The following is a 14,797-nucleotide window of genomic DNA, read 5'->3' on the forward strand; positions in this document are numbered from 1 at the left end:
GAATTTAAGAGAGCCAGGGACTTTTTACAAGAATTTGCTCTTTTCACACAATGTGAGTTCCTTCAAGCAAGCCAGGATGGTGTGAGAGGAAATGTGAGGGTTGCTCAGGGGTCACTGTGGGCAAGACGGAGCCAAAAGGCAGAGCACTGTGGGCTTCACAAGAGCTGGAAAAATGAATTCAAAATGAATATTCACGTGGATTTCTATGCCCACTCTGGCTGGTTATCCAGTCACTGCCTGCATTTCGTCTTTCCTTATGACAACAGTATCCGCTATGTGGAAACTCAGATTGCATTAGCAAAGTTAGAAAAAAGCCAACAAAGCCATGACACATCTGCGTTCAGCTCCCTCATGCATGGTTACCGAACTTAAACTCTTTTGCTGTCTGTCAGAGCATGGCCTCAGCAGTGCAGCAGAAAACACCAGCAGCTCCACAGGAACAGAAGCACATGGCCACAGCTTACTCCAGCCTCGGATGCTGGCACATAGATCTCTTCTGAGCCCAAGATGAGCTTTCACCCACAATGCACATTTGTGGTTCTTCCAGGAGGTCTTTGTAGCAGCATTATGCAGTGCTGGAGAGTTTCATTTCATTTTTCTATGCAGCTGTAAAAGGTTTCTCGGAAACCAGAGATCGTTGCATTTGACTTGAGTTTGCTTATCTGCCAGAGGCTGTTTCAAGTTACTCTTTGCAGCCTGAATGAATCCCGAGGTGAGAAGGAGGCAGCAACAAGTGCTCTTTATCCTTGTTTAGAAGTCACTGCTTCTAATTATGTTCCCTCCTTATAATCATTAATATCGAGAACTACAAAATAGGTCAACCTCTATTAAATGTAATGACTTTGCCTGCGGAGTTGGTGATGAAAGCAGCTTCACAGTAAAGGTTTCCATTTAGGGGGAAGCTTCTGTTTCAAGAAGTCCCCTAACCCAGTGCAGCGGCTTCATTTTTCATGTGCTGGTTATAACAAAATGCAGAGACTAGGATTGAGATTTTAATCAGCAAAAACCCAGGAAAAACAGAGTAAAATCTGAACATGCAAATTAGGAACACAAGAAGACCAAAAGACAGGTTGCTGCAGGTCTGGCAAGCAAAACCTTAATCTGCAGAGATGACTGAGAGCTGCATCCTCAAACCAACCCGGGGTCATCATGAGCAACAGCTGCATGCCGCAAGAGGCAAGCAAGAGCAGCAGGTTTGCCTCATTTACCTGTAGATAACTGGGAATTCCCTGCATCTGGTTCCCTATAGGTGCCCCCAGAAAGCAGATAGCGTGTGCTGTTTCTTATGGCAGTGAAGTGAAAAACTTGTTATGGATACAGGAGTTCATTTTGAGATGTGAAAGACTGCTGGCTGTGTAGCAGCACTGCTTCCTTCCTGGTAGAGGAGTCCTGTCCCATTGGTAAGTCCGTAATCTCTAATGTCTGATTTTCACCCAGCAATAGTATGCCGTTTAAATGGGGTATTTAGTGTTATTACAGCTATTTGCATGACTCTTTAGATTAGCTGTAAGGCAGGCAGGCATAGGGCTGCCTTAAGAAATTGGCCTCTTTTTCACTTGAAACTGGAAGTAAAGATGGCTACGGTTTTTCAAAGCAGCTGATAAAAGCCTTGTGACTGGGGAAGTGAGATTGTTCTTTTCTTAAGGACTCCTACAGCTGCTCAGGCAGATTGTTGCTGTGATTTCAGCTCGTGGTAACTGTTAACTGCACCATGCACAGGTTGCCATCTCTGAGGCCGTGCTGAAAGCAGGTCTACCATGTCTCCTCTTTGCTGCTCAGCTCTCTGCTTTCCATTTCTACCACTGCAGTCTGCTGAAATACCATGCAAATACTCCCTGCCTTATTAACGCCCCAGCGTGCCGCTGACGCACTGCAGACCAACCTTCCCCGCTTAAAGGGGATTCTCGCCCTTTAAGAAAAAGCCCGCAGTAATTTTCCATTGCCCTGCTCGCTCTTGCCTACGTGGCAAGAATTGTTTGCGGAGGCCGGAGCGCGGCAAGCACCGATCCTGCTGCGTTGCCTGGGCACCCGCCTCCCTGGCTGGAATTGGGATTCTGTCCTCGTGCTGCGGGTGGGTGACGAATGCTGCCCTTCCAAAGCAGCCTAGGGTTGGAAACACCAAGAGCCTCTCCAAATCGTGATAATAATAGATTGGGAGTTATCGCCTGTGATGATTTCTCTGCCTTCGCGCAAAGAATTGCTTTATTAAAACGAGGTTTTATGGTGTTTGCCATTGCAATAGTTGCTTCTGCAAAGCAGCGTGTCACATCACAGAAATCGTACCAGCAAAATCTCTTAAATCCCCCTGCTTCTGTTGTTCTCATTTAATAAACGAGATGGATATTAGCTGCTCTGCAGCCTGCTAAACAGATTTGTTGGGCAGCCCCTGGGGTGCCAGTGGGCGAGTCTCTGCCGCAGTCTGTGGAGGGCTGTGGGAAATGCCTGAAATATTTGCAGCACTGCTGACAAGCTGTGCAGCAGCAGGGAGGACTGCCTGTACGTGCTTTATCTGCCTGCTGATGCCAGGAGAGTGCAACAGGCATTGCCGTGGTGGCTCAGGGATCATTTATTTGTGTGAGGCTGGATCTTTCCACAGATAGCACAGCTTCTGTGTGCTCGTTAGCTGCCTACATTGTTAAGGATTTTCCCTACATCAGTGAGGTCTACCTCCTGTGTTGGGAATGACCAAGCGCCCAGATGCTCAGGACTGAGCTTCCACATCCCGAGGTCACGCTTCCCCTCATGAGTAACTTTGAGGTTAGAAACAGCAGCTTACCCACCTGGTTCCCTCTGCTCAGTTATTTTTTTGACTTGTTTCATCTGTCCATGGATTGTGAAAAACTTCAGCTGCTGCCTCTGAGCAATCTTACTCAACCTTGGTATAAGTTTAGCCTTTGAAAAGTAATCATTAGTAGTGGCTGTTTTTCTTTTCACTGTATTTTCAGGCATGAAAAGCAGGAGGTCTGGGCTCAAGAATTTTCCAGCCAACCCAGCAGCCTGCAAAGGGGGCCCCTTACTAACACTGGTTTGGCCCCATTCTGCATCAGCTCCAACGTGCTGCCAGTGCTGGACTTTGCTTGGCACAGTGCAATGCAGAGGATCTGGTCTGCCAGGAGCAGGACTCACCTCTTGTTGGAGCAGTCAGGAATGTGGGTGAGTCACTGCCTTGTCTGAGGAATGAAACCTTAGATCCGGGTTTCTTAAAACTCTGCTTTCAGAACTGCAGTGGTTTTGAAGGCAGCACATGCTCCTGGAGCTCCTTTGCCTCTCAGTCCTAACATCAGCTTTCGTATTTTTCATTTCTCTATCTTTTAGAAACACGCAGAAAGGAATACCCATTTTTGCATGCACTCGTAAGTCTGTAGGATCCCACAGAATTATCTAGGTCAGAGAATGCAAAATGACCTGGCATTGCCCATCCTTCTCTGAAGCACGGCCTTGATACTGTGGTCCTGCCAACTTCTGTCCCCAGCAGTCAGGGCTCGTGTTCTGTACAATCACTGCAGCAGGAACTGCTCAGGGTTCTTCCACAGCAATGTGACTAATTAAAGCCATCTCAATTTCCACGTGGCACTGGAATGGTCTTTGAGGCTGATTTGTTTAAGGAAGGTGAGAAAAGCAGAGGAGAGAATACGCAGGGAAAACAACAGAACACAGCATGGTCTTCCAACTTTTGTAGCTTTCAACTGTTTAATTAAGCATAGGGACCAGTGGCCATTTTGTGAATGGTTTATCTGATTTCAAAGGGTTTGGATATCTGAGGAGCTATTGCTACCTTTGAAAATAAGGCTTTTCATGTGGATGCTTCAGCATGAGCTTAGGTTCTTCCTGTTATGTTTGCAAAATGGAAAAAGATGATACTAAAACATTCCTCACATATTCCTCGTACCATTTTCCTTCATGAGTATTTGATATCTAAGCCTGACCATATTTTATTTATGTAATCAATATTCTCATTATCTATTTATTGCTGTTTTGCTTTTTACAATTTATGATTTAATTATACGAGTTATTCCCAAGTCCTCTATATTTATTCAGTAGAGAGCATGGACTGCTGTGACCACATAATTATACCAAAATGAATTTGGGTTCCTTTTGTTACAAAACATTCTAGAGCTGCAGATAGAAATTGAATGTATGATAAGCTCTGAGCATTGAGATTACCAGAAAAACTATCTATGAAATCCTACAGATTAAGGTCATGCATGAGTTACTAATTCTCCCTCCAGTGAGGTTTGATTGCAAGATACGGTGAGCTCCCACTGACTTCTTAAAATGAGATGGCTTGAAAAATTGACCAGATTCTGTCAAATTTGCTTTGCTGCTAGAAGAGCTGGAGGTGTCGAAGAAATAAGAAACTGTCAGGAAAGAAAGAAGCAGGGACCAAGAGAGGGTCAAAATCCCTGCTGGCTAGCAGCTTGAGAGTGAAGGAAATCACTAAGACTCCTCTTTTTTCTTTTTTCCCCTATCGGAACTTGATCCGCTGTGGAATTACGGTGCTCACAGCAGTGTTTTTGGGGCTGGGACTGAGGCTCCATTGTGCCAGAATACGCATCCTTCCAAGTAAGAGATATGAGAGCAGAGAAAATATGGAGAACAGAATAGGGGGGTAATAGGGAAAGGACCTCTATCCTACAGAAAATTCAGTCACTGTCTTCTCCCATGAAGGCAGAGATGCATCAGTCCACAACTGTATGGGGAAAGGCAACAGCAGCACATGCTTTTCTACCTCAATTTGCTGTTATCTACGTTTGGTCAACACGTTTCCCTGTGATCCGTGCAGCAGAGGGTTAGCACTAGGCTCATCAACTTAGAGAAAGTATTTTTATTTGTTGCATCTAAGTACCTTTGAAAGGTGCCAAACTGGATATCCCTCTAGCTTGTAGATTTTTGCTTAGTGTTGACTTGCAGTGCACCGTGTGGCTTTGTGCTTGCTTACCTCCTGTTACACCTTGAAGCAACATGCCACAAAGCCCTAGTTTGCTGGAAGGTAACATTGGATTATTCTCCATGGGCCAACCCTATGGGAATGATTTAGAGTAACTCATTTTGCCAAATGAGTGAGGTGTATCTTTACAGGGAGCAAAGCACTGTGACTTTAATGGTTAAATATCAGTCAGCTGCACACACATTCCTCTTGAAATAACCTGTGGCCGTAACAGTCTCATCCTGCTGGAGCTGTTATTAGTCTCTCCCTTTCTTCACGATGCCTGTAACTAGGGCACATTGCTGCCTGGCTGCACATCCCAAGGGAGCCTGGTGGTGTTTGTACAAATGTGATTGGGCTGCAAAAGGGGTGGAGAAATGCAGTTCTCTGTGCAGGATATATTTAGTGAATGCAGCTGTGGGAGGCAACAGGAACAAGAGAGCTTTTGTACTGCCAAGGCTCAGAGCTTGCAAGCCTAAATCTGCCGTTTGCTTTGCAATACATTTCTTCCCCTATACAGCGTTTATTTGAATGTAGATTTGCACTTCAGTGTAGCCAGAGCTCTTCTTGGAGCTTAGAAATGAGATGTCACAGTGCCAACCCTGTTAGCTCCTTCTGTAGACTCTGTACTTTCTCCTGGGTAAGGAGGGAGATTTGACCTCGTTTTCTCTATTGGAGAGACTAGTGTTCTAGGAATAGGTGTGTTGTAGGAATAGGTGTGTCATATGCTGTGGCTCTTGCCTGGAGTGGAAGCAGCCTTGCAGTACCAGGATGGCCTCTCCACAGCAGCAGGTGGGGAGCTTAGTGCATTTCGTGCTGCCATGTAAACACTCCTGGCTTCCCTGACAGTCTGATCCAATATTCTCTTGTACGTCATGGAATATGAAGAGAGCACAAAAATAGGTCTGCTGACCTGCCGAGTCAAGTGGGAGCCTGCTGCCCTTAGGTGCCCAGGCGTGTCACTGGAGGAAAGGGCTGGGAACTGAACCTTGTTTGTTTGTTTGCTTTGTTCTAATGCTGTTGGGGATTAAAAAAAATAAAAATAAAGATGAGTGTGTGGAGGACTGTGTCTGGGCACAGGGAATTATGAAGATTAGAGGGAGATGGGTTCTATCAGTGCTCTCCCATGCACCGAGGTGTTGTTCTGCCTGGAGAGGTTGCACAGGAAATGCAGTGCATCCCCATAGGATGGCACGGATCTGGAAACGCATCCGGCTTTATTAGAACTGGCGTGCTTTAGTTCTGGATGCGGCCGTTTTGTCCCTGCAGCGCTTTCAGCCCCTCACCTCCCCGAGCCTGTGCCTGAAGCTCGAGTTTCCCCGCAGCGAAGCGGTTAACTCCCTGACTAATTGGCTCCGAGAGCTCCAGCCCTTCGCAGCAGATGACTGCGGGCGGGGGAGCTGCTCCCTTCCCCCATCACAGGAACAACCGCTGCGCCGAGAAACCCAACACCGCGCGGCCCCGGCCCGCAGTGCCCCACGGCGGGGCGTCGTCCCGCAGCACTCGGGGGTGGAGCGGCTGCGCGGGTCAGGCTGGGGCTGTGAAGGTTCTGCCCGCACCATCCCTGTAGGGCTAAGAGCAAGGAGAGAAAAATAATAGCGAACACAAAAGAAAGTGGTGTTCGCGGCCTCCTGCGGGATGCCCTGCGCCTTCCCAGGCGGCGGTGGGTCGAGCCGCCGCCATTTTGTGGAGCGGTGGCGGGAGGAGCCATGTTGTGGAGCCGGAGCTGCTCTGTCTGGAACGAAACAACCGCCCTTCTCTCGCCCTCCTTTAGTGCGAAGGATTCTAGATTCAGACTTAAGATAAATAAAGGAATAAATTATATACATATAAATTAAAGACAAGAAGGGAAAGTAAGGAAAATATGTTTTCTCAGTAAGTGAGCAGCGGGAAACAAAAGTCTTCTCAGAAGGCTGCAGAAATGGCGGAGCTGGAACGTGGCTCTCGCTGTGCGCCCGGTGACAGCCAGAGCGCCTGATGTGTGGCCAAAGTGCAGGGAGGATGAGGTGTTTCAGCAGGAGGAAAACGGTGTTTTTGTGCAGTATTTGGCTCTGGTAGGAGAAGATGGCTGTATACAAAATAGCGGTGCTTTCTGATGTGGCTTCCAGGTGTTGAGATGGATAGTTTTGATTTAAAAATCTCAGGCTGGCTGCAGCTGTCAGAACTGCCTGTTTGATCAGGAGAATATGGAGGTTTTTGTCAGGGACGTGGCCAGTCTGACTCCCCTCCAGCAGACAACCCTTAGAGCAAAAAGCAGCGTTTCTGTCATGGGCCTCTGGTGTCTGAGTTTACTTTCTTTGCTCCTGGATCTTTCCCTTTCAGAGTGTGTTATACAGCTGGTTTGTTTAATGAGGCTCTGGGAGAGGGAGCATTAATGTTGACATTTGGGGATACAGAAGAGATTGCTTCATGTGATTTTTGGTTTTGTGTCATTGTTTTCTGGTTTCAGACTCAGGAAAAGCTGCTCATCTATTTTTCATGCTGCTGTATTTTTATCCTGGCTTCCTAATGAGGCAGAGCTTGTGAAACCATGCTGTTGGAGGCCTTTAGCGTTCGATCCGATGCTGTGTTTTCAGCAAATTTCAGTGAAGTTTGTGGGAAGCTCTGGCTTATGGAGGCAAATCAGTGCGTCCACTAGGGAACTTCAGAATGTGTGCAAGGGCTCATTTCTCTGCTGTCCTTCCTGCCCAGACCACCAGCATCTTCTGGTCAGTGATGCGTGGCACAGAAATACTCCAGCCCATGCTGTGTGGCACCCAGCCCTGCTCAGGACGGGGGGCAACGAGCTGAGACTGTTAGGGAGAGGAAAGAACCTGTACGCAGCAGTAGGATTTCAGAGAGCTTTACTCATAAATGAAGCCAAGAGTCAGCTTCTTCCATGTTAACTGCAGTTCAGTTTTGCAAGGTGCCCGATTCCCTGTCTCTGCCTCTAAAAGAGTGTTTCCTTTTAAATTTGTCTCCTACTACAAACTGCCTGGGGCAGTGATTCCTTCATCACAGTAAAAGAATGGAAAGAAGCCTTTTTGCAACCTCAAGATCATTATTTTCTTGATTGCCCATCTGTATTCTACTTGGGGTACCTTAAATCCATAGGTCAAACATGTCCTGAAAGCAGCGTGCATCGATTGCCAGCAGCATGTGCAGCATAGAGATCTGGTACAAAGTTGATGTACGTCTTTAGTTTGTTTTTATAAGACTGCATTATTATCATAAAGAATATAGTAATTGTGATTTATAAAAATTACTTTTCCAGCATATACTAATACACTTTTCTGAACCTCTCAGTTAGGTTCTGTTTTCTCCTAAGCTTAATTCCATTTTAGCATCACTTGAGTAGACTTTCTGCATTTATATAATTGATCTTCAACTTCATTTATGTTCCAGTTTTCATCATTTTTGAGTGTGTATCTGTATATAAAGACAATCCTTTATTAATCTTTTAAACATGAGTTTTTGTTCATGCAACAAAAGCTCTGTCTCCAAATACTCATTATCAGTACTTGATTTGCTAGCCAGCAGCACAATATTTTAATAATTGGGGTTAAAAAAAAATAAAGTCAGTTATTAAAATCCCAGTGTTTCAATTTTGCTTGTTATGATTCTGAATTATTCAAGCATTTCACTTAATTTCCTGCACATACACACTTGTATTCCCCATACGTTTCCCTCTACAAAGTGTTCTGGAATCTTTTTTGTCTTGTATATGTGTTTGCTCTTACTCAAAATTCTTGCAGTTCATTTCAGATCCTTAGGACAACATTCCATTTAGACACACCAAGAAAAAGCTGGAGTGATTCCACTGACCTAAATGTAATTACTCAGAGCTGAATTAAAGGCACAGATGTGCAAGTTAAGGCCTATATCTGGAGTAGCAAGAAGAGATCAAAATCACAGCTTTTGTTAAAATGTTAAATGTTTCTACATTTTAAAATGAGACTATTTGTAGAGCAAGTTAATAACTTTTAGTTGCACCCGGTATTCAGTCTTGGAGAAAATAAGTGATCTTTTTGGGCACACAGAGCCTGAAGATCTTCCACTGGGCAAAACTGCAGTGAAGTTTGCAGTCCGATAGTGATTGGATGTCTGACCTGAGCTATCTTGTCTTCTGCTCTAATATTGCAAAAAGCTACTGCCCAATGTCGGTGCTGTTCTGACAGTGCTGTTCTGACAGTGCTCCCTCGGGCTACATATGTTGTTTTTTTTTTTACCTGTTCCCTTTTGATATTAAATCTAACTAAATATAAAAATCATAGTGAATTATTTCAGTGAGACAAGATGATCATTATTGATGACTTGGTTGGAGAGAGAGAGAGAACATTTGTTTCAGCATGCAAATTCATTGCTTTCAAGTATTAAACCCTCTTATTCTCAATAGATAACATGCTGGACGTGCACAAAACTGCTTGAGTTCTGGGCTGGGTAAGGCCCTGCCAGCAGCCAGTGTGTTGCAAATGAACTGCAGGAAGAAAATAGAAAACCTCATGGGTAACATCAGTCTGACACAGAAGCTGTTTCTGGGAAGGTGACATTCTAATCCAAGCACGTGCCTGATATAGTATCACTACATCAAAAATTGATTTTACTCCTCATCTAACTAGTGTTGACAGATATAAAGGAGTTTGTTTTGAGCTATGAATATAAGAAGTCTTCCTTTTATATATACAATGCGTTGTCATGCTGGTTGTCTATAAAATTTAAAAAGTAGGCTTGTACAATTTTAGAGAAAAGCACGGTTCCTGTTACTGCATGTGGCAATTTGCTGAATAATGCATCATTTTGTCAACTATTATATAGTAATCAATAAAATGCCCTGTGGTGCTACCTGTGCAGAAGAGAAAGGAATGAAGATTGTTATGGAAACAGGCTGTTACTGTGTTGTTTGACTTGCTTGAAACAAGAATCTCAGTTCTGTATTGTATTTTTAGAGACCTGGGTTGTTTTTCTTCTTTATTGTAGAGTAGCTGTAATTCGTCTTGTTCTCTCTGAGTGAAATTCATCATGTTCGTAAGGGTAGCGTGGAGCCCTCGTGGCCCTGAAACTCCAGAGATTGATCAAGAAAAAACACCTTTTGTTATGTTTGTCATCAAAACTTTCATAAGTCTGTCTTGATGAAAATAAAAATTGAGATTTAATAAAAATAAGAATTAAAACTTACAGAGGTTTTTTCCCTTTTTTTTTTTTAATTTGTAAACACAAATTTGTGCTGTTTTCCCTATTCTTGTGCTATTTCTTAAACCCTGAAGCAATCAAACGTTACTGACTCGCATTTGAAGAGAACAAACTGGAAGGGTGAATAGATGAATGATTTCAGGAAGTAAAATTTAAATCTGTACAGGGGATAAATCATGGTAGAATGTCAAACTGTTGGAGTTTAAAAAATACTACATTAACTTTCTAGAACTTCTAATTTTTTTTTTTTCAGTTGTATTTGAAATCCAAATATTCTGAAGGTTTTGCTTAAAAACTATTTTATATGTGTGTGTATATATATATATTTAACTTATCAGCTGTGCATGTTACCTTGGAACACAGGAGTATGGTGTCTTTATTTTGAAATGTGAAGTTGGGCATGGCTCTCTTAACCTTGCCAATGCTTTCTTTTTTTTTTTCCAGACTCAAGATGAAATGATGACCGTTCCCCATCACAGTAGAACACTTCTATGACGTTGCAGTACAACCAGAATGGTAAGATAAAGAATACTGATTGCAATTCTGCATTTTAAATCCTACGGATTTATCTAACCTTTGCATAACTATCAAGTCTTCTAAGATTCCAAAGCAGTGAACAGCGTCAGTACAGAGAAGTTAAGGAATATAACTCAGGTGATACAACCTGACTTCTCATTGTGTAGCTGTTAGTGTTAAAGTTCCTGGGAATGTCCACATTTGTCTCTTGTTTGCTTTCAGAAGTGATGTCAGTTATAAGCAAAGTTGCATCATTCTTCTATATGTCCAGATACTTGTTAGCACTTGTACAAATTCAGGTGTTGAAGTAGTACAAATTCAGTGTGTGGAAGGAGTTGATCAGTTTTTTTTTCCACAATGTCCCACTCCTTTTATAAAAGTTTGCCAAGCCAAGAAGAATAGTTTAATAGTTACCTAAGAACCAAACTTGACAAACCAGGTCATTCCATACAAGTAGCTGTGGTAATAAGCTCCAGAATCTAAATATATAAAAACATCAAACTTCAAATTTCAGAGCTCCTTGAAGAAAAGAGCTCTAGATTTCTCCAGAAGAGCAGGTGTGTATTCCTTAGTCAAGTTAATATGAAGTGCAGTAAGCACCAGGCAGTAGTGACCTTTTTTCTGTTTGCCTTATTGTGTACAGGAATTCACACAAAATGAAATGAGCTGGGCAGGTTGTTTGGGTGGTCTTAGATCTAAAATCTGAGCTCGGACCACAAGATCATGTGTACAGAAACACTGTCAATTCTTTGCATTCTGACCAACAAGTTAAAAAAATTGCTTAGGATAGGAGACTAAATGCCACAAAAGATATTAGTTCAATTTCTCATTCTCCTTATGATATTATTTTTGTATTGATAAATTATTTTTCTTTGAAAACATAAAAAGAGCTGAATTGTGGTTAAAAGAGTTTAATTTTGAATAAGCTGCAAAAAGTACTGGAATATGGCGTAGCAGACTGAAAGATTTATTTTCTTTACCATACGCTTGTGACAGCAACAAAAATTTGTTTCAAATTATTCTTGGTCGTAAACCTTTCTCTTGCTGCTCAAAAGTTCATCATTCTACATGGAAGCACCATAAAAGTGCTAGCAAAAGTGCCATATTAACAGGATTGCAGTTTTCAGTGTTAAGTCATAGCAGCAAAATGGGCGTATGCAAAATTTCTCTGTAGATGGGTTTGCAGTTGTTTGTTATGTGATGATGAACGAAGGTCTGAGCTTGAATTCCAGTTCCAGACCCAGAGTACAATGAACAGCATGAACTGACTGCTAGAACTGTTGGTGCTATCACTGCTTGCTGTGTAAAAGTAGCAAAAAACTTTAGCTAGGATCAATATACTATAATAATCTTTACAGTCACAGAGGGAAGTTGGTTCTGTGCTTAGAAGAACTTTGTCTCTATTTACCTTTCTGTTTATTGACATTATTCTGTGTCAAAGTTTAGTCAAATCAATATTAGTCATTGTGAAAAGTCCACAAATGAGAGCAGTGCAGATGCAGCTGTGTTCGCTCAGCCTTTGTGCATGCTGCTCCAAAATTGTAGGTTTTCAGAAGTGTGATCAAAGGTAATTTTTATCTGCCTGGGTGTTACTGTTTTTTAATGGTGAGTAAATAAGAAGGAAACACAAGAGAAAACGCTGTTTGTTTTAGTAACACGTTATATACAAAAATGGAATGTAGGAGTAGACTTAGTTTAGGGTGAAGTGACAATTTCTGTGAACACACTGGGGGAATTTAAATGCCTACCACAAAATAGCTTGTGTGTTTGAAGGGCTTCTGCTATGCTGTTTGATAATGACCTTCATGGAAGCTGGGGGGAAGGTTAAAAGCTCACAGAATAAAATTGGGTGCCTAAATTGGGAGTTGTAGCCACAGATGCAGTCTCAGAAAACATTTCCCAAGTTAGTAATGGAAACACTAAGTTGCCTCATTATTATCTGATAAGTGCTTCATAAAACGTGGCTGAAGTATTTAGTTTAATGATACACAAAGCCAGAAAATGAAAGTGCTATCTAAAATTAAATACAGTGTATAGAGGAAATTGCAGTTGCTCAGAAATAAGAAATTTAGAAGGGATAACTGTGTAACCATAGAGGTGGTAGGAACAAGAATCTAGTGTTTGTGCAGAGCTGACCATGGGGGATGAAATGGTCTGTCACTGCTACATGAACATGAAATTCGTCTGATGAGTGTACTCCCTGGTTGGAGTGACTGTACTTACATTCCCTTCCATACAGCTCACTAGAAGCCAAGAAAGGAGAGAAGAAATGGATCCTTCTGTAAGTCTTTTTGGAGCTGCTTTTGCCTTGGTGGCCAGGAAGCAAATGAGCAGCACTGACTATATTTAATTAGGGTATTAGACTTCCAGTAACATTTTGTTTATACTTAAAAGCAGTAGAGTAATTGACTGTTAAAAACATATATCTGTAAAAGGTACAGGAATAAATGTTTTTAAAGATGAATAATCTATTATATTAGATAGTCCTGGGTGTTGGAGAAAATCAGATAAGCGTGCAGGTCAGGTCTTGTTCAGTTATAACCTTAAACCATTCTGACTTGAACCACACTATTCTTACGAAGTGCAGTTATGTCTTGAACACTTGATCTCTTCTTTTCCATTTCATGTGGCTGTCACGAGTGATCGTACTGCATATGCTTTTCTAGGAATGTATTCTGGGAAGAAACAACAGAAAGGCTGGGAGTTGTATATTGAACTTCATGTCTTTGTCCTTGCTGTGAAGACAGACCTTCCACATTGAGTGAAGATGCCTGTGTAAGTAGCATTGCTTTTGCTGTACTGTACTTTTATCTGATTTGTGCCTCATCGTGGTTGCCTTTCCCTTCTCTTCATTGTTGGTATTCTTCCAAGGAGCACAGGCAGCACCTGGGTTCTGTGTATGCCAGCACCTTTGCATGCAGTTATGCATGCACAGTTCCACTGAGAGCGAGAGGATTAGCTTTTGCTTTGCAAGAATCTGAATGGAAATGAAGGCTGCAGAACAGGTTCCCTGTACCCCATATTTTCAACAAACCAGAACTCCAATTCTGCTTGTGGAGAAAAATCAAAAGGCCTTTTGTGCTCTGCCAGTGAGGATCCAGTTATCTGCGTGTTTGCCCCACCAGTACTTCCTTGGCTGGAGGCTCCCTTTATCACCATGTGGGCCACCAGCACTGCTTTTAGGAGACTGCCAATGCTATATCACCACAGTCTGTAAGGCAGCAGATTTGTGCAGTCCTGCCATACAGTCTCCACCTATCCTACGCAGAAAGGTCTGTGTTTCTCTGTATTTTGCAAAGAAATGCATCTCCCAGCTCAAAATCATTATCCTTGGGGACATTAGCGAATGATTCTTTCCAGCTGACCAGATACTGGCTTTTCCAGGGCTTCAATTCAGGAGACTGCTGCTGCAGTTCAATTGCATGATTTCCAGTGCCGGACTAGCTCTCTATAGGCCTTCCCCAAACATTTCAGGTATTGCTGACTTAATTGCTGCCATACCTACTCACATTACTGTACAAAAAAAAGAGGAAGAACGGGCCATCTTTCTGCTTGTAACAGAATAAGACGTGCAAACAGAAGGAGAAAGGCATGCTAATCACTCACAGTGATCGCTGAAGCATGTAAATATTAATGATGTCATTGTCACGTTAGCTGGGTGCAGAGCATTATCCTCACTGACCGGCTGCAGGCTGACTTCTCAGATGCTGGTGGCCAGCACGTGGGGATGCTCCCATCCTCTTGGTATCTGGTTTCCATGGCAGTAGTCAAAATAGGAGACAGCGTCCTGGTGAGGTTGGCATATGAGCCAGTTTCTATGGTGTTGGCTAAAAAAAGCAGGGTGCTGTGTTCTGTTTGGGTACTTGTGGTGTTTTTGAGAGGCACTAATGCAGACAGTGATGCTGCAGGCAGGCAGGTGAGCGGGTTCCTGCAGCTCTGTGCGTGGATGGGTGTGTGGAGCAGGTGGAGGCCTCAGAGAAGGCACTAGGGTGAAGGGAGAAACACCTCTGTGGTATGTGGTGAGCTGGGCCCCGTCCGGACACGGCTGCTGGAAGGGCCCAAGTGAGATGTCCTGCCTCAAGGACGAATGAGAGCTGAGGCACTTTGTGAGCGCCTGAGGATTGTCGAAGCCCCGTCTGGGAAAGAGGCGGCGCTTAGCTCGAGCGGGGCCGAGGCTGGGTGGAG

General features: G+C 43.2%; 1 protein-coding gene across 1 annotated transcript in view; it reads left to right on the plus strand.

The window, feature by feature from the left end:
* Positions 1-905: 905 nt before the first annotated feature.
* Positions 906-14,797, plus strand: part of CHD2 (chromodomain helicase DNA binding protein 2) — an 81,225-nt gene continuing 67,333 nt past the window's right edge. The window contains exons 1-4 of the mRNA XM_031555340.1: positions 906-1,400; positions 2,946-3,153; positions 10,541-10,612; positions 13,279-13,387. The gene's annotated coding sequence lies outside the window, so the exon portion shown is untranslated. The remainder of the gene's footprint in view (positions 1,401-2,945; positions 3,154-10,540; positions 10,613-13,278; positions 13,388-14,797) is intronic.

Source organism: Meleagris gallopavo, chromosome 12 (assembly GCF_000146605.3).
Source record: "Meleagris gallopavo isolate NT-WF06-2002-E0010 breed Aviagen turkey brand Nicholas breeding stock chromosome 12, Turkey_5.1, whole genome shotgun sequence".
NCBI lineage: Eukaryota > Metazoa > Chordata > Aves > Galliformes > Phasianidae > Meleagris > Meleagris gallopavo.